We start from the raw sequence: 24,364 nt of genomic DNA on the forward strand, positions 1-24,364 counted from the left end.
AAAGCAGAGTTAGGCATTAGTTGTCCAATCATCAAAACAGTAGGTGCCGAGTGCAAGTATGGTCATTGTACCTCATTTAACGGTCCAAAGAGTCACTTTTCTCCACAATGTGAAATTACCCCGAATGTTTGCTGCAGTCTGCATCAGCATCACAGGAATTCTTTATCATGGCTGTCACCCTTTAAGCTCCCAGCTTCTCGAGCAGATCTGCCTTTATTGCCAGGCTATGAGCTTTGGAAGACAGCTGGACCTCTTCATTTCTGTATAAATCTCCATCTGAGCCAGACAGTGGTGACTCTGACCTCATTATGGCTGGTAACAAGTGTTATCACCACCATCACCGCTAGGATTTATCTTTTCATTCGATTGCTACTCCCGTGCTCTTTTTGCAGACCACGAGTGCGTTCAGCCTTGTGCACTACAACACACCACTTGTTTAGAAAAAATAACACAGTAAAAAATTAGATAATTAAAAGAAATGGTAAACCAAGATGGTAAATACATTACATCTAAAGCCAGCTGAAGTCTCAGTATCTTGACGCCTCCTTGTTAGATTGCAAGATTTGGTGCACAGATTGACTATCACTGATTTAGATTGGAACATCTCAACTACTAGAAGAATTTCTTACATATTTCTAGCATTTCTAAACACTAAAATAATATCATTAGCACTATCATTGCAAACCCCTTTACATGCTGACCTATTGGAGAGTTTAGGCAAGGTTGTGCCCTGTACGTTAAGTGCAACCTCGAATTGCTCCAAATTGACTGCCTTATTGGTCTCGTTGGCTTTATTGCATCAATATAAATGTTGTCTTTCCAATAAATGACAAACATAGTTATTATGTTCCTCTACATTTTGTTTATGAAGATAAATTTACATCCTGACTGAAAGAGTTTGACTTGAGCAAAAACACATGCATGCAGCCTGTCTTCCAACAAATCCATGTTGTAGTGCAACACCATGTATCGCCCAAATGAGTAAAAAAAAAAGAAAAAAAAAAAAAAGAGTAATATTCAGTGATTCAGAAAAATGTTGACATCTGATTCAATGGAAGCCTTGCTTCACCTTGTGTGTGGCTTTATTGTACACAATAAAAGACACAAAGTACAAAGTGATATACAGACGAGCAGGAGCCCAGGTCAGAACAGAAAACCTGGACTAACCTACAGTAATAATTAATGTGTGATATATCTGCAGCTGTGCTATGACCCTCTGAGGCGTCACACTGCGTTCATTTGTCACTACAGTTTAGCTAAGTCTAATTTCTCTTTCTGACCTCCTACAGTTGGACACAGATATTTCAAAATCAGTGATCAGAGGCTCACGTGACAAGATTTCCTTGCACATTTTTCCAGTTCTCTCATTTCTTCAGTGACTATGTCAACATTTATGAGAAAGTGGATCAAGAGGAAGGCCCCACTTTTTAACAATAGAAATGTTTCATAAAAAAATGTTTCAGCGCTGCTGTTTCCAATTTTTCTCAAAGTCAAAAGTATTACTTTAAAACTATTTGACTTGATGTTCTTCTCTTATTGGCTGCAGTGTGAGTTTGCTAAAGTATCCGAAAATTGAGATCAAAGCTTTGTGTAGTTTGGAGAAAACCTCCCAGCTTCCCTTCACAGCGGAGCTGCACAGCAGGGATAAAAATGAACACGGAAGAGATCATAATGGAGCTTCATAAAAGTTTGTTTTATTCTCATGCCCCTCAATATTGTTTGAAGTAACAATAAATGTCTGAAAGAATTAATCTCATGAAAGGACAGAGGCGGAAGGACATCCTGACGGCACTACCAAATGAGGCGAACCCGGCTAGTGAGAACAATAAAGCATGTTCATGTCGCATAGATTAAAATACGCTTTCCTTTGGTGGCTCCCTGGACTCCCTGTCTACTGCACTGCAGCTCTGTCCAATAATTTGAGAGGGATGCAGGGTTTTATATTTCTTCTTTTTTTGCAGAATAGCATTTTTTCATCTCCAGCACGAACAAATGACCTCAGTAGAGGTGCCATTTTCAACCAGGAGTTGGGACGCATCTGCAAAATGTCACTGAAATTAAGACAAAGAGTGCTGTGAGCGTCGGCAGGCGAGCTCACTGTCAGTGTGGATGTCATTAATTAAACTGCTGGCTGCTGTTTATTTAGTTATTCAGCTCTTTTGTTCACTTACTTGCTGTGCACCTAAACTGTCTTAGCTCAATGTTTTTCTGACAGTTTGTGTACCTGAGTCAACCAACCCCGGTTGCAAGACGGTCAGGATGGTTGGCAAAAGCATTGAATTAGCTCCAGAAGTTTACTTTTGTTTTTTAGTTTAATTCATACAAACTGTACTGTGTCCTGCTTTTTCTTTGCTACTGCAACAACAATTTTCCCTGTAGAGATCATTAAAGTTTCATCATTTTTCTTGAGGGGTTGGAGTAAACACAAACTGAAAGAAAAGAGTAGGACACAGGATTGGATTTGGACCAAGACAGAGTCTGTAGGTTTGAGCAGGAGCAACACAGCTCTATCCCCAGTGCTCCGTATCCAAGTCAATAAGACGGACTGAGTGTGCAGGTGTGCGTGTTTACATTTAATATTAGGCTGATGTCGGATCTCATCAGAAAATCTCTCGTCCCTATCTCGTCTAATCCCCGAGCACACATCTTAAGCACAAACTCTCCCTCCCACTCCACCCTAGCTCTGTTTTTGTGCCTATTATCTTTTAGTCCCATCAGTCACCATTTCTGTTAGATATGAGTCCTTGTGTAATGCAGGTTTAAGAAACTTTGGATCTTCTTCACATGGAGGAGCATCATCTGGCCCGTCTGCCTCATTACCCCACCCTCAGCTCCCCATGGAGACAAGAAATAATGCTGGGAGGAGGTCTGGATTCATAGAGTGACATGGGTGATGTATGTGTGTGTGTGTGTGTGTGTGTGTGTGTGTGTGTGTGTGTGGTTAGAGAGAAAAATGGGGCAAAGGAACTCAGGGAAAAAATGTGAAGCTCATGACGTACTGAAGGAGTAAACATGCTGGGCAATGAATATAAGCAGCCGCATAAAAACCCAGTAAATAAATAAATCTGAGAGCTGAACAGGTGGAAAAATGGAAAGTACATGCTAACACATATTAAAGAATCAGAACAGATTTAGCCATCAAAATATTATATTTGCATCCTCTATTACCGCTTTGTTCTCTTTTAGTTTTTAATTGCTTTGAGTGCCAGCTGGATTAAGTAATCTTAACAGGAACTACTGGAATCTACAGGCGTGTTTTGGTGGGACGGCACCATGGAACATCTGTTTGTTTGGAAACGTCAATGACTGCTCCGAAAGAGGCTTTCGTAGGTGATTTTATGTGAAAACCTCAACATGTTTATTGAATCCTGACATTAATCTGTACACAAACTTCCCTTCAAGGTTTTAGGTAGAACAGGTTTTCTGGTTTCTGCATGTGAGAGGAACACATTGAAATGCAAGCAAGGAAGTGATGTCGTTTGACTACAAATTAGGTTTTTAAAATTGGCGTTTGAAACTGGAGAGATTGGCTCACTTATCAAGTGACTTAACTTGTACAGCGGCTGGCAGGTTCCCAGACTGGCACATGATAGACTGTGAAAGATACAGATGGTTCATCCAATCACTTGTCTGCCCTTTTCCAATCAGTTTTCATGGATGAATTCTCATGTCATTCTTTTTAACAAACCATCTGGTGTGTCAGGCTAGATGATACCTGCCCAGTACAGGAACCACATTTCATACCTGCAGTTAATTGTTTTTATTTTCCCAGAAACAGAATATCAGTGACATATTAGCTCTTCCTGCTCATAATTTACACGTTACTGTAACATGTGGTGCACAAAAAGTTAAAAGTTTTCTTCTCACTGGTTGGATGTGATGCACAAACTAATGAGAATTAAAATTCACTGACAATGACAAATGTGAGATTTATCTTTTTAATTATATTTAGCATATTTAGTGTATTTGGCCTGTGATGGACTCTCAGCGTGCCTGGGGTGCACTCTGTGCCAGCTAGGATAGACTCCAACCCTTAATGACCTTGAATTGGATAACCCTGTAATGGAAAGTCTATCATATTTGACACCTGAGACGTATACATCATCAGTGTGATTTGTTTTCCTCCAAATAAATTGCACAAAATGCCAGATTTAGCAAATATTATAAACTAAATATGACACTACATAACTTTAAACATTTCCAGCTCCATATATTTATTCTTGGATTCTAATAGAGTAGCTTTGTGTGATTCATAAGTGGACACAAACCTCTGCCAAGGCATCTAAATCTTTGGGCAGTATTTACTTTTAGGGGAATAGGATAATATTTTCTATATATTCATTTTGATTTTTGTTCTTATAATGTAGTTTGTAGTGCAGTAAAAATAGATAAGGCTAGCATGACAGATGTACTTTGATTACACAAACATTATGTAGGAGTGGGTAATGCATAATAGGTATTGATTTATAAATAAATGGCCGTGAATAACCTGAGCTCATTATATAACATTATGCTACAGTGTATATATTATTTACTCAGTCTCCTGACAATTATTTCTTTAAAGATATAACATATGTTCAACTTGAAAGAAATGCAGATGTGAAATGTAAAAGTGAGGTCAGAGGTCAAATGTGAAATAATATTTGGTTGCAAACTATATTGTGAGGTTCAGAATCCTCATGTTACTAATGTTGCAAATACAAACAAAGGCGATACAATTTCTACACAGTTTCAAAGATCAAAGACAAGCCATGACCTTATTTGACCTTGAAAAAGAGGTCGGAGGCTCTCGGTACAAACAACAACAGTTAGAGCTATTTAAAACTGTGTTTCTATGTAGTATTATTATCACTTTGATCTTCTGATCAATCTAATGACCCGACACGTTCTCACTCACCAAGGTGTAATATTTTACGCTAGGTGACAAATCTTCCGTATGTTACGCTTTCGGCCACCCAACACGTCCCTATATTACGAGGTCGGAAAAACGAGGAAACATGGGAACCGTTTGGAATCAATCTACACATGTATGTTTATTTTACTTTAATCCCTTTGGAAAACACTATCTAATAATAATAATAATAATAATGGGTTGGATTTATATAGCGCTTTTCAAGGCACCCAAAGCGCTTTACAATACCACTATTCATTCACTCTCACATTCATACACTGGTGGAGGCAAGCTACAGTTGTAGCCACAGCTGCCCTGGGGCAGACTGACAGAAGCGAGGCTGCCATATCGCGCCATCGGCCCCTCTGGCCAACAACAGTAGGCAAGTAGGGTAAAGTGTCTTGCCCAAGGACACAACGACCAGGACAGAGAGCCCAAGGATCGAACCGGCGACCTTCCGGTTACAGATGCGATTCCCAACCCCCTGAGCCACGGTCGCCATTTCTAACACCATTAAGGTGGTGGTTAACGTTAGGGATAAGGTAATGGTTAGGGTTAGGATTAAGGTTAGAGTTAGGGCTGTAATACACGGCTGGAACGTGTATTACCACTGGGAGCGTCAATCTATTGGATTCCATCCACAACCCGGCGCATATCATAGGAACGCGGAAGGTTACCTTTCACGTTCCTGAGGGACGCCTCGGGACGTGACAAAACGTCAGTATATTACGCTGTCAGAATGACAACGGGCTCAATGACCTTGACAAATCAGTCAGATTCTTTATACATATACAGCTTTTATACAGTACTTTCAATATTGACAACGAAAACCACACTTGTAAGAGTCATAGTTTCTAAGTTATAGGCTTTTTGTCAATTTTCGTACAATAAAGTTGACCTTGAAGGCCTTGGCAGACTCTACACCCCTATGATGTTTTATCAGTGTTGCGTTTACAGACAGAATAACAAGAACACACTACCAAAAACATATCTGCATTGGGAGAGGTAATAATTTGTCTTTGTAATAAGTACAAATCAAAAAACTGTTTCAAAAGCCACAGTTATTACTGTATGTCTGTGCTATTTAAGATGTATTGGCATGCTTGGTGAATTGCAGCTGTCACATATATATGTAAGAATATATAATATTAGCAATGACGGGTTATTTCTCATTTAAAAAGAAGAAGAAGAATTTCAGGGTTTTTTTTTTCCAATTTACCACCCACCTTCACTCTGAAAGTGGGAGACTCAGCCTGTTAAAGTGCTCATAAAAGAAATCCAAATTCATACGTCTACACTGCAGTGGCATCGTTTGACACAGGCTTCTTGAAATTTTAAGAACTCTGTTGCATAATAAAATTATTTCTCGCCTTGTTCCTCCTGACAGCTGACAATAAAGGAAGATTCAAACAGCAACTGCTGGGAATATTATATAGTTTAGTACTATAGGGAACCGATATCTTTGCATGTAAATGTCTTTTTTTTAACTCATCTGACCCACATGTCATGTAAACCCTCAGTGCAGAAAATATTTGCCTCCACTCGGTTCTTAAAGGATCCTCTTTCCCTCTTTCCCATCTGCAGTCATTTGCATTTTCCTTCTTATCTCTGATAATGACAAATCGAAGTCAAACATGCTTTTGCTTTCTCCGCCCACTCCTTCTCCTTCCTCGTCTCTCACTCCCTCCCTCCACCCTTCCCTTTAACCTTCCTCTTTCTTTCTCCTTCTTTGATTCTGCCACAGAACCAAACATATCATTGGTCTGACTTATACAGCATCTGAGGGGATGTCTTTTCTCTCTGGACCATTAATGTGCATCATCAAGAAGTCTGTTCCCACCGGAGCGGGCAAGTCAGCGGATTTGCTCTTAAAAGAGAAGAAGAGGTTTAAGTCAGGAGTCAGGATTCAAGGACAATTCATTATCAGGGCCAGGGTGCAGCAGGCCACTGAATGTAGTGGGAGGCTGTTAGGAAAACGGTTCAATAATATGAGTTTTGATTCTCTGACCGTGCTGATGTGAGAAGCCAGGAAATGTCAAGGGCATCGCATAAACAAACCTCCTCGCTCTCCAAATCCAGTGCAAGCTGTCTCCGAAAATAACCCCTTATGTCCGCCGTCTGAATGCGAGCATATGTGTTGTGAGAAAAAAGCCTGCAAGAAAATCTAATTAATGCTGCAGGAATTTATCAATGTAGGATCCTGGCAGTAAACCGTAAACTGAAAAAATCCCACAGCTTTCTATACAGATCCTGATAATGCTGCAAATGATAGAGATACACACCTTATTCTGTTCCCTATAATATATGCTTATACAGTTAAAGGTACATTTTCTTCAGCCTAATTTCTCCATGTAGTACTCAAAAATGTGTTATGACGCTTAAAAAGTCAACTTGACAGATTAAAACAAGAAAAGCATACAAAGTTTATAGTTTTCAATAATTGTATAGAACAAAGTGAGTAAAAGCTTACTGTTGAGCATTGAAAAAGCAAGCAAACACCCTCCACAGAGGAATGACCAGTTTTCAAGGATCTGGAAAAAAAAAGGACAGCTACTGGCAAAATCTGGCCGCCTTTAGACAGCCTGGTTGGTGCAAGCCAAGAGGCATGAAGCTGGAGGACAAAAATATATTTTTAAACACCAAGGTGCTCAAAACAAGACATCTGATAATTAATTCACTTATTTTCACTTACTTTACTTTCTCTAGCCCTGAGAGCCACTGTATATCCTCAATAAAAAAATGTATACAGTTATAAGAGTTTAGTGTGTTAATTCTGGGTTTGACTACAGACGAAAATCAGACCATATTTGTTGATTAATCAGTTTGGAAATGCTTATAATTACATATGGTTCACAAACTTTATCTCATAAATGATAGTAATTATTTCCTTCACCGAATGTGTGTTTGAGGAAGCGTGACTTCCTCACCCTGCACAGAAGGAGACCAGGGTTTGTGGCTCTGGTCTATAATATAATATATTTCCACCTGTGCTGCTACATTTTGAATTAGTTTGGTAAAACGTTGGGCCAGACTCTCCTGTAGTGGTTAGTAATGGAAAAAGTCAATACATTTAATCACATGACTTAAGCCTGAATTTAGCTTTTTAGTATTAAATCGGGAACACCGACATTCCTCAACCCTCGACATCCCCTGCATTTGAATCCACTACATAATGGTTTAAGTACTTTCTCACCACAGGTATAGCTTAGAGAAAAACTTACCAGCTATTGTTAAAGTTCCAGCGTATGTTTTCCACCCATTGATGCCATTTTACCCCGCCCAAAGCCAGACACTAGACACATTAGACACAGGTGCTTTAGTTAATGTGTTTTCAAACAATGTTTTTATTCAAGTTGTATTTGTAAAAATCTGTAAAGTGTACACCATGTAAACGATGGATGTGGTCTTTGTGTCTGAAATGTGAAGCCAGTGCAGAGCTGCTGCTGTAAGGAGGTTGCGGTCCTATTTTTACTCCTATATGACTGAGTCATAATACATCATGTTCATTTTATGAGTCATTGTCGCACATTTTGTAAAACACGGTACGTTTTATCATGTCTACGTTGTGATTGACACATTTCTACCATATGAGCATGCAATCTTCTCTGTTTTGTTTCCAGTTTCGAAACAAAATGACCCCAAATGTTCAAAGGACACTTCACAAAACAACAGGTGATGCCACTATGGCATTAAGTGACATTTGGCATTAAGTCTGTTGTGCAGATTTGGTTGTTGGCTCCTTGTGTACTGTCTTTACAACCACATAGTATCTATGTAGAAGTACATATACTTCTTATTTATCCATAACAACTTTTTCGGTAAAAGCAGCCTCCTTTTTTCCCTCGCCAACAGAACTGTGGCCATTCTGAACTCGATCACACCCATCAACGATGTCATTCGAGTGATTTTGTGCAGTATTATTGAGCTGCCTTACAAAGCAGTAAAAATGTCCAGCTTCTCCTAATTAGCTCATCCACTCCCTCCCTCTGTCCGCTGACCAATGGGGGGCTGTATCTGGTGTGATAAAAGGGCAGTAATTGGCCGGTCATGTTGCAATCAGGGGCTCTTTTTTGCTAGCCTGCTGGAGAGAGTTCAAATGGTGAAGCCATCCAATAGCAGCTTTGTCGAGGACACACAACACGTCACTCTCTCGCACAACACAAACACAGTGACCCAGAGAGGGTGAACAGCTCTCAGACAATTGATAACTGCTAATCATGTGCTCTAAAAATAGCGTCATCATTAGGCAGAGCAGTAGTAACACAAGGTGAAAGGTCATCATGCATGTGTGTTCTGTGTATTGAGTGTGAGAGTGACAGATAAAAACAGATTGAGTGTGAATGAGGTAACTACAGAAGCGGGACCCAGTGTCTCATCACTGACAATAAGTCTGCCTATGGAGATGTCAGTGGTGAATCAGAACAAACTAAAGTAACGTGGAAAGTGTTAAACCATGACTGCAGATTATACTCATGTCAGACTGAGTCGAATGAACTGGTTAAAATGAAGCAGCAGTCTCTTGGGGTTAAAATGGAGCCAAGATAGAAATCTTAAAACTGCAGTTCCTTTGGTGGCCACTTGAGTCTGAATCCCAAAGTGAGTCAGTCAGTCCACACACTTCACCATGACAGGATAAAAACCATGTTGTGGGCCTGGTCTGGGTTTCTATGGATAGTTTCCCCCTGTTGTAACATCTGCACAGAACAGGAGGTTTTTGTCTAATTGATCCATGGACACTGAATTAGGGGTGCCATGACCTCGAATGACTCAACACAGTTTACTGTAGTGCAAAACTAGACCTCTCCATTGTGTTTAAGGTATCGGTCTTTTATGGAGCTTTTTCATTAAAATGATCTCACTAAAAAGAAGCACTCCAAGAGCAAAAACCCTCTGCCAAGCTCCCTCTCTGGGTAGTATTGAGTTTTTCTGTACAATTTATGAATTCAGCTTCCAAACCAAGCTTGACAGTGTTACCTCACTTTCTCATCCAAATATGGTAATGTTTAGCTAAAAAAAAAAAAGACATCAAACTGAAGTTTCAAAATGGTATAAGTTTACTACTCTCACATTATGAAATAAGTGGAGACTGCTAAGGTACATTAACAGTCATCTAAGTACAGATGATGAGTTATTTTAGTTTAATTTCATTTATTTATTGTTTAACCATCAGAGATGGAGAGACTCAATCTAGCCCCAGCCCTTCACGCCCTACACAGTGGAAGTCCCTGATATCATTGTGGTTCTTCCCCAAAAAGAACCTCCACTGACTGCATTTCACAACAGGACTATCACTGCAAGCTGGAAGGGCAACAGTGCAACTACACCAAGCTTGCCAAGCATGCAGAAGAGAAGAAAGACTACGAGAGTCAGCTGCAGTTCAAGTTCAAGATGACAGAGCTACAGTTAATCTGCAAGATGGGAGACTCGTTGTGTTTATTTCTCACTACTTGTTAATGAGTACTTGTAAATGGTAAAAAATATCTCCTTTCACACATGCACACACACACACATACATATTCATAGATATGCATATGTATATATATGTGTGTGTCTGTATGTGTGTGTGTGTGTGTGTGTCTGTATGTATGTATGTATGTATGTATGTGTGTGTGTGTGTGTGTGTGTGTGTGTGTGTGTGTGTGTGTGTGTGTGTAAAATGACTTTTAGTTATATTTTAATAACAAAAAGAGAATGTTGAAATAAAAATAAACATCCTTAGCTTATTTCACGAAATCCAGATGGGCATGTTTAATTATCTTATTATGAAAACAGCTGATTAATTGAAATGAACTGCATTTATTTCTGAGAAGCAGTGTCTGCTTTTTCAGCAGGGTTACGTTCAAAAAGGAAGAATCTGAGTGTCACTCTCCCTTTGCAGTGATTATATACAAACACTGACCGGCAGTAAAGTGAATGTGTGAACAGAGAGCTACAAGCTCGATAGGAATGTGTGACAGCTGACTGCAAAGGTGCAAATATTTGAGTAGAATAATTTAACACCGCTATGGAAACATGTTGACTTACTGCAGCTGTTCAACACAACCAAGAAAAGCAGAACACAAATGAACAGACAGCACATTTATTTTAAAGTTTGATCTGACTTCAATATAACACATGTGCACGTGTTTGACCTCCAACTAATGAAAACAGCAGCTAATGAGCAGCGTCCTTGATCGGTTTCTCCACCTCTATTCACACCGGACATCTAATAACCAGAGGTGGGACCAAGTCATTGTTTTGCAAGTCTCAAGTAAGTCTCAAGTCTTTATCCTCAAGTCTCAAGTCAAGTCTCAAGTAATGTCAGGCAAGTCAGAGTCGAGTCTCAAGTCACTGGTGTAAAAGTCCGAGTCAAGTCACAAGTCTGAAATTTTGAATTTCAAGTCCTTTCGAGTCTTTAAAAAAAAAAAAAGAAAAAATAATGTTGCAGTTATGCTAAATGTAAATATTAGACCATGTAATTTTTAAATCTGTGTTTTTCTCAACACATGACAAAATAGTGAACTTAGAAAATATACACAAATTGTGAAATTGCACCTCTTTAAAATGCAGCTCAATTAAACCTAGCTCCAAGAATAATTTTCACCGACAGTTCTGAGATAAGCTGCATGTTATTCTTGGATGCGGTTGTAGGACCGGTGTTGTGCCAAAAAGTGATTGTCTGCCAAAAACTGATTTCCGGTATTTGCCAAAAAGCGATTGCTCATATTTAAAGTGCTATAAGTAACTTGTTGGGCTATAATATGTTAAACATATGTCAAATGCATCCCTTATGGATGACATAAAGTCATCTTGAGCCACAAACAACATTCGTGTAGCAAGATACAAGCCGCAATCAGTTTTTGGCAGCGACTTTTATATAACCTTTATTTATGCAGTAAAAAAAATCTCATTAACATTAAAAATGTATTTTGTAAGAGTAAGTTGCCCAACAGGACAGCAGAAATGGCAGCAAATATTACAATAGTTCTGTAAAAATATTTTAAGTGGGGATAAAGGACCGGATTGGTTATAATGTAAGTACAAGTTGTAAAGATACTTAAAAAACAGATAATTTTTTAATTCTTTATGTAACCCCTTTGTATCCCCTGTTCACCGAAGTCTATTTACGAACATACGTAAAGATATTACACATAAAAAATACACAGAAACACTGGAAATCAGTTTTTGGCAGACAATCACTTTTTGGCACAACACCGGCTTTAAAATCGCATGACAAAAATATCATATACATTAAAAAAACTGCATCACCAACGTAGCCTGGACAACATTTGCTAGTTAGATGAAGTCAGCTATCTCATCTTAGCATATTTATATGCATATTTATAATCATACGGTTCTTGGAATGAGTGCATACACTCGTGAAGTTTAGTAACTTCCGGTCACTGCAACAAGCCCAGGTACAGTTTACCGACGGATGGGTACAGGACCTTGAAATGCACCGTGTAGAAAGTAAAGACCATCGTACGTATCATAAGTTTACCAGTCTCACAAATCGTCTTCATAAATACACATTCGTTATCCGTTTATTAATATAACCTTTGAGCTTAACGGTAATTAATTAGTAGTGGAAATAATTTCTGGTAGCATTACAGAAATGTAGCAGTGACAATAATATTGTATGCTGTAATCGCACTGGACAATTAGTGATACAAAACAACTGTTTTATTCTGTGAATAAAAGTATATGTTTTTGTCAATGTACCATAATAACAGAAGCGAAACGCAATATTGTGTCAGGACAATTCACTATTTATGCACAATAAATAAAGGAGCATAGCGCGACAATTTCTGTTCAGCGCCAGACTTGCTTGTAACCTATATCACCAATTATGTTATGAAAATGACGCATTAACTACAACAGCAGACTGACCTTTGTGGAAATGCTTGGAGCAGACTAACCTGTGAGCTGGAGTGTTCTGGGACGTTATATTTGATCTTTGAATGGCTGCAATCCAGTCGCGTCTTTGTTACTTCGGAAACATGGCTCGAACAATTTCTCTTCAACGACATAATCCGATAACAACCGATCTCTTTACCCGTCGGCTTCCCGTGGCTGTCATGCGACCGGCTATTGTAGTTAATAATACAACAGCTTCTCGACATTTTTGTGTTTCTTTTTATCGCTGTGTGACTGATTTCAATTGAAAGCCTGCGTGCGCTAGTACCGCTTGCCACGAGTTCCCAGAATCCTTTGCGGTTCTACCCGTGAATGACGTCACATTTTCAATCTCTATATAATATGCATGTTAAATTTTATATTTGGGGTAAAATATCAAGTCTTTTCAAGTAAACCGGTTCAAGCCCAATTCAAGTCCCAAGTCATTGGTGTAAAAGTCCAAGTCAAGTCACAAGTCTTAGAACATTTTTTCAAGTCAAGTCTAAAGTCATAAAATTAATGACTCGAGTCTGACTCGAGTCCAAGTCATGTGACTCGAGTCCACACCTCTGCTAATAACCATTAAACCAGCCCTGCTAATTGTTTGGACACGCCCACTCATTTAACTACTGGACATGTTATTAATTTCTCATTGCTGTGTCCACAGCAGAACAGAGGCTGTGAATCCATTCAACTCTGTTAATGAAGATTGTCAAATCATATGAACTGCTGCTGTACCCCTGGATTTAGCTGCAGGATAATATCAGTCGGTGCTGGGAAAGTCGTTGTTAGGAAAGTTGCTAATCGATTACACTTTACAGATTACTATATGAAAAGCTAATTACATTCCTGTACTTTAATTACTCATGACAAACTCAAAAGCCTCCATACTCACATATCACATCTTACTACAGTATAATGATCATAGCATATATATATATATATATACACACACACACACACACTCTGTCTCGGCCTTAACTCTCTTCCCAATTAAAATGACATTTGACGACCTCCCCATATCCTTAGTGACAAGATTTGACTGTCTTGATTGTGTATATCAATAAAAATGTGGTTTGACTAAACTATGAATTATGACTAAAGAAGGACAATTTAGAAAAGAGCTTCAGTGGTTGAAGTAAACACACACCATATAAGCAATTTCATTAAAAAAAAATTGTCTTTACAGAAACGCAAATGAAAAAAATTCAGTTTACAAACAATATTTACTTTCATTAATCATGACCAACTCAGTACCCTCTATAGCCACATCTCACATACTTTCAAATATAGAAGCCAAAAAAATGGGCTATACTTACAGCACCTTTTTGGTTCTCATTGATTTTACTTTTATGAGATTTTATCCCTTTATGTCGCCCAAACAGACTGAAAGATTTCTGTAATCTTATAAACTTATTACAACATTACTCATCAGAGCTAATTACATGTCTATATTGTAGCTTCTTTGTTTTTTGGGGTTCTCACTGATTTACTTCTATTTATTTACTTTGGGTCATTGTTTTTTATTATTATTATTATTATTATTTTAAAAAAAAAAGTAAAAATGACCAAAAATATAAATGATATCATTGTGCGAATGATGATTCATTGTGTGGTGAAAGCCTCAGATCCTCTTAGGTTGATGTTTGATTCCAGAGCCATGATTTTCTTTCCTGTTTATTTGAACCACTCTGGTTTTTACTATAAAAACATGCCTTATCCTTTATATTCCGTCTGCATGATCTACATACCATAAGGAATCTCTGGCAAGTTGAAGTGCTGCAGTTACTTCCTGTCATTTTTTAAAATGTGTAGTACGTATAATTGTGTGTGTGTGAGCTGTAACAGCATCCTCCGGCATGTGAGAACAACTCCCCTGGCCAGAGTGTGTTCCTGTTAAAACCCATCTGTGAAATCACACGACTTATTCACTGCGATCTGACAGCAGACCTGCTGCTATTTCCCTCCCACACCCCTCTCTGTCTCTGTCGCTCTCTTAAAATATTCTGGGCGTCTCTGTCTCGCAAAGAAATTCACTTCAATCCGTTAGGCTTTCATTAGCGTTAATGTTGCATGAACAATGTTGATATTAGCACTTGACTGATACGGTTCTGTGAAGGTCGACATGGACTGAACGAGTTCTGCACGGAGGCCTTTGAGCCGTATTATGCGAATTTATTCTTCTGTGCTTTTTTACACTTTTGTGACAAGTGTTTAAATTGTTCAACGTTTACCTCAGACTTTTATTTAAGGTAGAAAAAACTTCCCTTAGCAACAGTATATGTGGAATTAATGTAATACTGACCAAAAAACTGCCATAATATGTAATTAAACGGCACTACACAGAGTTTATTACAGAGAATACACATTTGGTCTTGTGTTAAATGTGGTCAGTTAATCCATCTTTGCTACTGTTGTGAAACTGAGTACATCACCTTTATGAGATAACTACAGATTGAAAGATTTCAATTTTATTTATATAGCAGCAAATCACAACGATGGTGGCCTCCAGTTTGTTTTATTTTTATATTTTTTTTATGTACAATATAATACAGAGAAAACTCAACAACAATCATACGACCCCCTATGAGCAAGCACATGGCGACTGTGGGAAGGAGAAACACCCTTTAAACAGGAAGAAACCTCTAGCAGAACCAGACTCAAGGAAGGGCAGCCATGTACTACAACTGGTTGTGCGGGGAGGGAAACAGGACAGACAGGACATTAATTAGTCGATAATCTTAAGCACTTATTACAAGATTTCCTACGTGAGCTAAATGTATGCAGACTAAAAGGGGGTTATGCTCTGACATTTTTTTCTGTAATAATTTTATTTGTTTGTTTTCTTAAGTGGACAGATGCATTGATTACGACACACGTGTAGGCATGTGCATGCATGGAGGTGGGAAAAAAAAGGAGTTACATGGACATGTTCTTAAAAGCATTAATAAATTGCTCCATATAAAAAACACTCTTCTGCATATATAAGTAGTCCTGCTTTGTAATGCTAACGACCGAGCACCAATCAGCATCCTCCGTGAAGTCAGACTCAAACTCCAACACTTTGGAGAGCAGTTAGATATGTACTGATAGACAGTATAATGGTCCTTGTTTGGCTCTGCAGCCTCAGTGGCTCGGTGCAGCATTGTGGATCTCCACAACAGAAAACGTCTACCATTGCCAGCTGGAGTCCAAGATGCTGCGGTCTGTCTAATGATGGGCTGAGAGACTGACTGCAGAGCAAAAAACAGCGACTGGTCAGGGAGGGCCAGGATAACTGGTTAGCAGTGACTGGAATTTTAACATGAAGAGCCAGATATTTTCCATTATTAAACCTGTTTCATAAACCTGGCTAACCCCTGCACCACCATGCCATACCCCACACAATATCAATATTTCATTTTTTTAAAAAGCCACACTTATTGTTAAAAGAAAGTCATTGTGGAATATTACAAGGGTATTATCAACAAATTTAAATATACGCAGTATATCCAACCGGGTCACCTGTGCTATGTGAGGAACCTATTGAGCTCTCTGCTATGAATTGTTGAGTTACTCTGTTACTAATTAAATCCATTTTCCATTGCATCAATTAACATGTTTTTTTATGCTTTGCTTCATAAAATCTGGTGTTAATTTGTTGTATTACAGTAATCACTGTTCCATTATTAATATGTAACCGTACGTATCAAATGCTCTAAATCTAATCAGATTATCTGCTTTCACATGGGCTGCTCACAAAAAGCTGTAGCTCATTAAGTAGAAAAGTTTTTGTAATATTTTAGTTCTGCTTCTAAGATAGCATCGTTAGTGGGTCGGTTCATCTATTGCTTTGTACTAAACTGTTAGAGAAATAACAGAATGGATTATTTTTACTAGCTCTACAGAAATTGTTTGTTTGTGCTGGTGTTTTGTTCCTGATACTTCTTTTTTTTCTACACGCACATGTAATGCATATGAAGCCTAAGTGCTAACCCATGAAAGAAACTTTATCCTCCCAAGGTGAACAAACAGAAGCTTGTTGACTTTGTAAACCCAGTGCATTTCTCTTTTTGTTACTTGTGTGATAAAGTTTACCAACTTGTGTTTACTGTGGCATTGCTTCTCCTTGTTGCAATGCATTAAAAATCAAATGAGATCTCAAAGATGCAAAAGATTTGAGCCGAAATCTTGAAATGATTAACACAAAGCAACTGGCATGACTTCCTGTCCTAATTTGGAGAAAATCCATCAGAGCATCCTCACATCCCAAAATAGCTTTCTAATTGAGAACGAAGGTGATGAGGCTGCTTCACAACCCCCGATGGCTTCTAAATGTTCAATAATGCCCATCAGATGATATAGGCCATCATAACTAATTAAACTCAGGTAGCTCTCTGCATTGCATTAGCTACGTTTTCACTGTCCGGTGTGAACCGATGACACACTTTAGTTGTTTTTCACTGAGCAAATAGCAGAGCAATTCATCTGACACATTTCAAACACAGAGGGCCTGACACAAATTATTATCTTCAGCCTCTTTCATAGACATTATCCTCCGATAACAGCTAAATAACAACTAAGTGAACATTAAAGTGACACGAAGTAATCCTTTAAAGAGGGAATAATAAAATGTTTCTCTATCAAAATAAAACTTCAGATCATAAGCAGTAAGATACACCTTTGTTCAATTCTCTGCCCTCTGGGGTTTTTGCGGCTACAGCTGTATTTGTTCTGATATGATCAGTACTGTTGCTTATATTAGTTGATGTGAGCTCACCTTAGGGGTGTTCTCTTGAGAAAAAAGGCACAGCATCAGCAGCTTTTTCCGAAATCATAAAACAGGTTGTCATTACCTTCAAAAGCAGCAAACTTTAGCATTTTCTCATCTCTGCATTTGCAACAGAATCACTGGCTCTCGCTTGCATGCGTTCACCAACAACTCGCATCCAACCTCTTTAGACTGGAGTCTTTAACGAATTTCTTAAAAGCTATTAAGAGCGAATGTGTTTACTCAATAAAGCTGATTTTAATTTAACACAAAGCTGTTTCAGATTTCGATGTTGCTGGAAAGAAGCCACAAATTGTAAAATGTGGATCCTTCATTTACGTTTTAAACACAGCAGCACAGACAGAGTTTCACAGTGTGCAGCAAACATCAGTGTGACCTAGTCAGTACATGACCTAATATGAGATATAGCCACAATGAGGAGTGCCGTCCTCATTTTCATTTCGAGATGTTTTTGGTGCTTTTAAGATGACCTATTGTGCTCATTTTCATCTTTATATTTTTATTATTGGATTGTATTTGAGCAGCTTTGCTTGATTCACAGTTAACTGGGCCTAAGTTATGATAATAGAGAGAGAGTTGAAGGCACCACAGACAACTAGTCATACCTTTTATAATTCTTTGAAAACTGCCTGAAGGGTGAATATGTTGTTGATGCATGATAATATGAAGTTGTCATAAAAAATTGAATGTCTGCTCAGAGCCTCACAGCCACTGTCTGATAACAATTTTTTTATCCCTAGGATATGAGAGGATATAATATTGTAGAAACTGTAACACCTGATTACTTGCACATATGCTCCTCCCCCTTTATGCTAACATTCTTCTGATTGGTTGCCCCTCTCAAGCTGAAAGTTTGAACAGCACATGAGGCAGGGCTTGGTGTGCCTGAGATGAGCATATTTAAGGATATATTTAAGGATAAGAAATAGAGGAAATGTTCAGAGCAGTCTGCATGAATAACTTGCACACTGTTGTGGCCTTGTTTAACATTAGTGTCCATCACTGTAAAAGCATACATCTTCTAGAAAACAAGAATAAAAGGATGCTTTTTGGTCTTCCCAAGGCTGATAATGTTCAACATCATGCCGGATTCGTTCATTTGCTAACTAATGCCACAAAAAGTACAGTGTCAAGCTGAAGCTCCTTCCGGGATGCTAGCGTTTACATTCTTCATTTCTGAAATGTCTCATGTGTCTGCTCTAGTATATCTGTGCAATGTGTCTACACACTAAATGCAGTAAACCCTGACGATGGGCGTGCTTGTTTGATGGTTCAGATAGACTGTGATGTCTGTTTGTGCGACTGATGGGACTGAAAGATAATAGGCATGAAAACAGAGAACGAGAGGGAGGAGGAGGGAGCGCTTGTGCTTAAGAAGTGTGCTCAGGGAGTGGACGAGGTGAGGCGAGAGATTTTTGGATGTGATTTAACATCAGTCTAATATAAAATGGCAGAAATAAAGGGAAAGCGTAATAGGTCAATTTCGAAGAGTTGATAAAGATTTCTTTAGCTGTCTACAGACCAACTTTATGAAGAAAAATAAGAAACACATTTCTTTTTGCACTCAGATGATTAAATTGTAAAAGCTAGAAGGATAATAGTGTAGTAAAGGCTAATGCCCTTGCACTTTGAAAGAAAGGAATTCAGTTCAGATCAGCAGTACAATTTCATGGATTTTGTTTCCTTTGCTCCTCCAAGTTTTATAAAATTCTGCTTGTCCTGCATAATCACACACACACACCCCATGACTCAACTCAGGTTGTTGAATGCATGAAATATGAGCTGTTACAAGCTTCAACATTTTAAGTGTCTGAAAACTCATTTTAGACCTTTGTACTAATGCTAATTTGCCTGTAAAGACACATTTGTGAAATCTTTTTGTTTTGTGGAAACCCTAAAAACAGTTCCTTCCTTTTCCCCAGTTGGCCTGTTTATGCTCGCTCTGCGGTTTCTTTCCTCAATGTTTAAAACACTTCAGGCCAACTATCGATTTCATGAATCAAACAGCATCTGAAGGATCACATTAACCGTTAACTGTTGTTCAGTGCACGTTGTCTCCTCAGAGTTCTAACTCAACCTGTGCGACCTCGGCTAACAAACGAGCGCACAGACTCAAAAACACACCTCAGGGGGGCGCTTATATAACTAGCACACAGATTTGGAGGGAGGGTGCGGGGAGGTGGAGTAAATAAGATGGGGGCAGAACAAAACTGAATGAGGAGAAACCTGCAGAGAAATTACATTTTAAACTGTGTGAATAAAAGTTGGCACTTTAAGCTGGTTTCATTTAAAGACACCAGGGTTTTGATGTAATCACTGCATTATCTTAACTAGGTAAGCAAGAATGTTGATTGTGTTTGTCTGCATTCGTGTGTTCATCTAGAGAGATTAACAATTTCACGTGATTAAATCAGCTGTTGTATGAAATTCATTCACATGCGCCCATAGCATTACACAAAGTTGTTGTGTCTTAAAAAAGCTTTTGCAAAATGTAAATTGCAGTATGTTGACGGGTTGATGGGGTTACACAGGTTGTGCAGTTTCTCCAGTTGCAATCTTGGGTTGGGTACCTGGATGAATATCACCGGCTGTGTTAACATTTTTGATTTTAATTAACTTATTTAATGATATGTCTCTTTGAGAATCCAACTAGGTAAATAATTAACTTTAATTCTTCCTTTTTGTATTGTTTTGCTACAGTAGAATAGAATAGAATAGAATAGAATAGAATAGAATAGAATAGCCCTGTATTGTCATTGTACATGTACAATGAAATTAAGAAGAGTCCTCTACAGACATTTATCGAGATTCCCACCGACTAGCAAATGTAGTTCCATTGAAAACTGTGCAGTGCTATGCTGTGGTTTCTGGGCTTTAAGGTGTATCAGTTCCTGTTTGGTAGGCATGTCAGAAGTGTAACCCAATCAGGAGTGACTTGTATTAAAGAAAGAACACACACATTGAATGTGCAGCCACATAAACACACTTCGTCAATCAAAAACGTTTCCCAACAAATTACTGGATTACTGTGCAGGCCAACCTACACATTACACCTCATGAAGCTCCCAGTGCACAGATGATGTGCTGATGTTAATGCCAGCACTTGGTGACCCTGCTCTATAACTATAATCACTGCCAGCCTGCAATAACATCACTTAAAGTTGATCGTGAAATATCAAGGATGGCAAAACTTTCATGAACTGGCATGTTACAACTATGGGATTACAGCACTTGAATACACTTGGTGCTTTAGAAAGACCCATTCGTTCACAAATGTTTGCAAGGGTAGTAGTGTGACAATGGGACTGAAAGCACCTGAATTCAAATACTAACTCTTTACCCCTTGAAAGCCTATGAGGAGTAGCTCTTGAAGCTCAGACCAGTCAGCGACTCCTAAGTAACCACTGGTCTCTAGGAAAAATGTGTATTCAACAAGTAGTTTACAAGTGTTTGCAGACAAATCAGTGTCTTCAACGCAAACTACAGAGGACTGAAGCAACATGAGAGCAACCAAAGAATCCTCTTTGCAACAGGCAATATATATTTTTCCCTGGTGGCCACAGGTTGGCAGCGGGGACTGGTCTCTGTGACTAATGCCTGAATTATGCTTCCGTAGGAAATCTATGTTGTAACTTACGACATAGCCAGAAACCTGTCTTAACCCCACGCCGTAACCCTCCATGCCAGAGTCTTTGCAGGGTGTATCGACCCAATGTGTAGTTACATTTTCAGGAGGTACAGGTCAGGTTGAAAGGAAGGTGGCATCGTAGGGTTAAGAGGTTAAGAGGGTTAAAATCATAGGTTGTGGTGTAAGTTTCCCCCGAAGCATAATTCAAGCTCTAGGTCTAAGCTATTGTTTCACGCTGATAATTTATAAGCACATAATATCCCAACCTATTTGTTTATTTAACAAGTCCTTCACTCAACTCTTCCATCGGTTGTCCTTGCAAATTGCCACCAACAAGAACGGAGAGTGCAGGGGGGGAACTTTTCATCATAATGCCCATCGGCTAAATTTAGCAACACAAGGCTAACATTAAATGTTAACACAGCACAATGAAGTCATTTTACTTTATAAAGACATGAAAATTGCTCACTTTCTGATCTACAGAAGCAGAGTTCTTGTGAAAATCCCTCCTCACTATCACCTCCTCCTTTTCTTAACCCCCCTACATCTCATCTCTTCAACCTCCATCTTCCTCCCTACTTCACCACATTAATCTCTCATTAGCAGCCTCCCTCCCCCCTTTTCCTCTACATCCTTTCTTTCTCCACCAGCCATAATACACACACATACACACAAGCGTTCACCGCTGAAAGGTCTGTATATTTTCACCCATGCGGAAGTATCCTCAGACAAATGAGGGGCACAGGCAGCCATTTAAAGGGCAGCACCACAGTGCAGAAGAGCCCCTCTGAACAGAGCCCATGGACGGAGAGATAACGGACTTAAATAGGACTAACATGCTGCACACTCAGATTGTGTACAGGCATGCCTAAAACACAAATGGGACAGCTTTTTCATGCTTAAAGACAGCCAAGGAAAGCAAGTGTTCAGGTGTTAGCAGCAGAGAAAATGTAGGTTCTACTGCGCAGCTTGAGCGCATATAAGAGGAAGAGGCTGCTTGCTATCTGGATCTGGAGTGACTCAGAGCACCATGCTGAATACAAATGACTCGATGCAGATTAGGATGTCACTGTTTCAATGAAGGCAAAGGCAGGGGCAGCATGTAGGAGGTCATATTAACCCCTTCCGCCCACACACACGCCTTTGAAAGCCTTTGTCTTGCTTGATGGTTAAGAGGTTACCACGGAACGCATAACAAAGATCGGCCGCACGAATGAAGTGCAGATGAAAAGGTAGCACACACCGCTGAAGACTCCGCAGCTGCTCAGAGGCATATTGATTCATTTTATTTTCTACATGAACTTGTGAGAGTCTGTCCAAATCTAGATTTAATTTGAAGCTGATAATGCACACGTAGGGATCTAATACTCACTTTCACTCTAACTGGGCACCTCAATTACATAGTGCCCTCCACTGCTGGGGGGTTAATTTATTCAATATCCTTTTTCCATCCAAACCCAATCACTCTGCTGTCTACTACATAAAAAAAATCTCACCTTTTCCCCTCAGTTCACCCAACTCTTCTATCCAACAATCTGCACGTGAAGTTATTAAAGGAATACATATGAGTGTTGGTAGGTTCATGTTTTAAACTAAAACACACTAAAGTAAGACACACAGCCACTTATGCAATATTTTGCTAATTCAATGAAGCAACTTCCAACAGGGCCCGAGCATTTAAATCTTTTTCTAATAATATTATACTCACAAATTTAAATATTTTAAAATCTATAAACTACTCAAAGTACTGTAGATCCAATCTGACAAAGCACAGAAATTCCTAATATCTCCCGTCTCACTCCAAATACTCAGTCAGGACTCCTTGGCATTACATTGACTTCTGTATTGTGAAGAGGTGTATTAACAGTTGAAAAGGCAGTGTGACCAAAACTAAACAGTTAATGGAAATATAATGAAACTAAATGCAAAACACAAAGCACCCAGCAGGACACAAACCGCTTTCTTTCAAGCTATTGTAAACATTGCCACAGTTACTGTATCAAGGCTCTGATAAACTGTCCTCGTTAGGCAAAAATGTATATTCTGCAGCCAGCTGTTAGTGGTTTTTGTTTGCGAAACTGCTTTGGTTGCCAGGGGATTGTCTATCAGTTCATCAACCCATCAGCAATGTCTTTACTGAGGTCACAGAGAGAGCTAGCTGAGGGGTAATTTCCTCGCGACTTCTTTATAGGCGTATTTTTGAAACACAGAGCCCCCTGCTGACCATAAGAAAGAATGCAGATTTGGGGCTGACACAATATGTTCATCTTTGTGTACAGTCTGTGTAACATAAATAATTGGCTCAGCTTAAACTGTGAGATTCCTTACTGGATGCTTTTAGTGAATTTGTGATATTAATAAATCATAAAAGATTCCAAACCTGAACTGTCACCTTACATAAAATCCCGGGTGTTCTTCCAGTGCAGTCTCAGCTTGTCAGCAACAAAAAAGACTTTTGCTTTCAAGTTCCTCATTTCATTCCCCCTTCCTTTTGGAAAATCTGTGCTTAATAAATAATCCCGCAAAGCACTTCTGATGCTAAATCTCCTCGGTGACGTATTTCTCTAACCTACTCTGTTGTGCTGGAAGCAGATGGACTATCCCGACCTCTTAAGAACTGCATTTGTCACATTGCCTTTGTTTTCTACCTATTCTCAGTAATGATGTGCAGAGACTGCTGTCAGAAACACCTGGACGTTCTTACTGACTTTCAGTGTGAGAGGGACAAAGGACTCGGGACACTAACGGAGCAACTGACTGTCCTGAACTTTAACACATGACCAGGGGTGGCACTGTGACAGCAAGGCAGGGAGCCATGAAATGATCATGCTGGCTCAGTGCTTTATAATAAATCAGGCAGTCTGTTGCTTTGGCATTGTACTTCCACCCTTCCCACACATTTAACAACAGGATTTTTCACACTTAAAGGTGGTTTACCAAAAACACACCAGGTTATAGGCAGCTCATTGAGGCTCAGGCCCATCCAGAAAGGTCGCTATAGTTTTTTTTTATAGATAGATAGACAGAGATATTTTTTCAGTGTTTGTACAGATTACCATAGAAAAGATGCCCTTCATAGAAAAGTGGCAAACCTTGACACTGGCAGTTGGGTTACAGCAGCAGAAGACCACAATGGCTTCCAGTCTTTTCAGCTAAGAACAAGAAACTGAGGCTATAATTCATACGGGCTCAAAACTGG

General features: G+C 39.1%; 1 protein-coding gene across 4 annotated transcripts in view; it reads right to left on the reverse strand.

Moving 5' to 3' along the window:
• The window catches only part of LOC146566188 (glutamate receptor 4), a 163,502-nt gene that overhangs the window by 126,241 nt on the left and 12,897 nt on the right, over window positions 1-24,364 (reverse strand). The gene's annotated exons all lie outside the window — the stretch shown is intronic.

The sequence above is a fragment of the Mchenga conophoros genome, linkage group LG10, assembly GCF_057382185.1.
Source record: "Mchenga conophoros isolate Kocher_MC1m ecotype Shallow Benthic linkage group LG10, M_conophoros_male_GT1.1, whole genome shotgun sequence".
NCBI lineage: Eukaryota > Metazoa > Chordata > Actinopteri > Cichliformes > Cichlidae > Mchenga > Mchenga conophoros.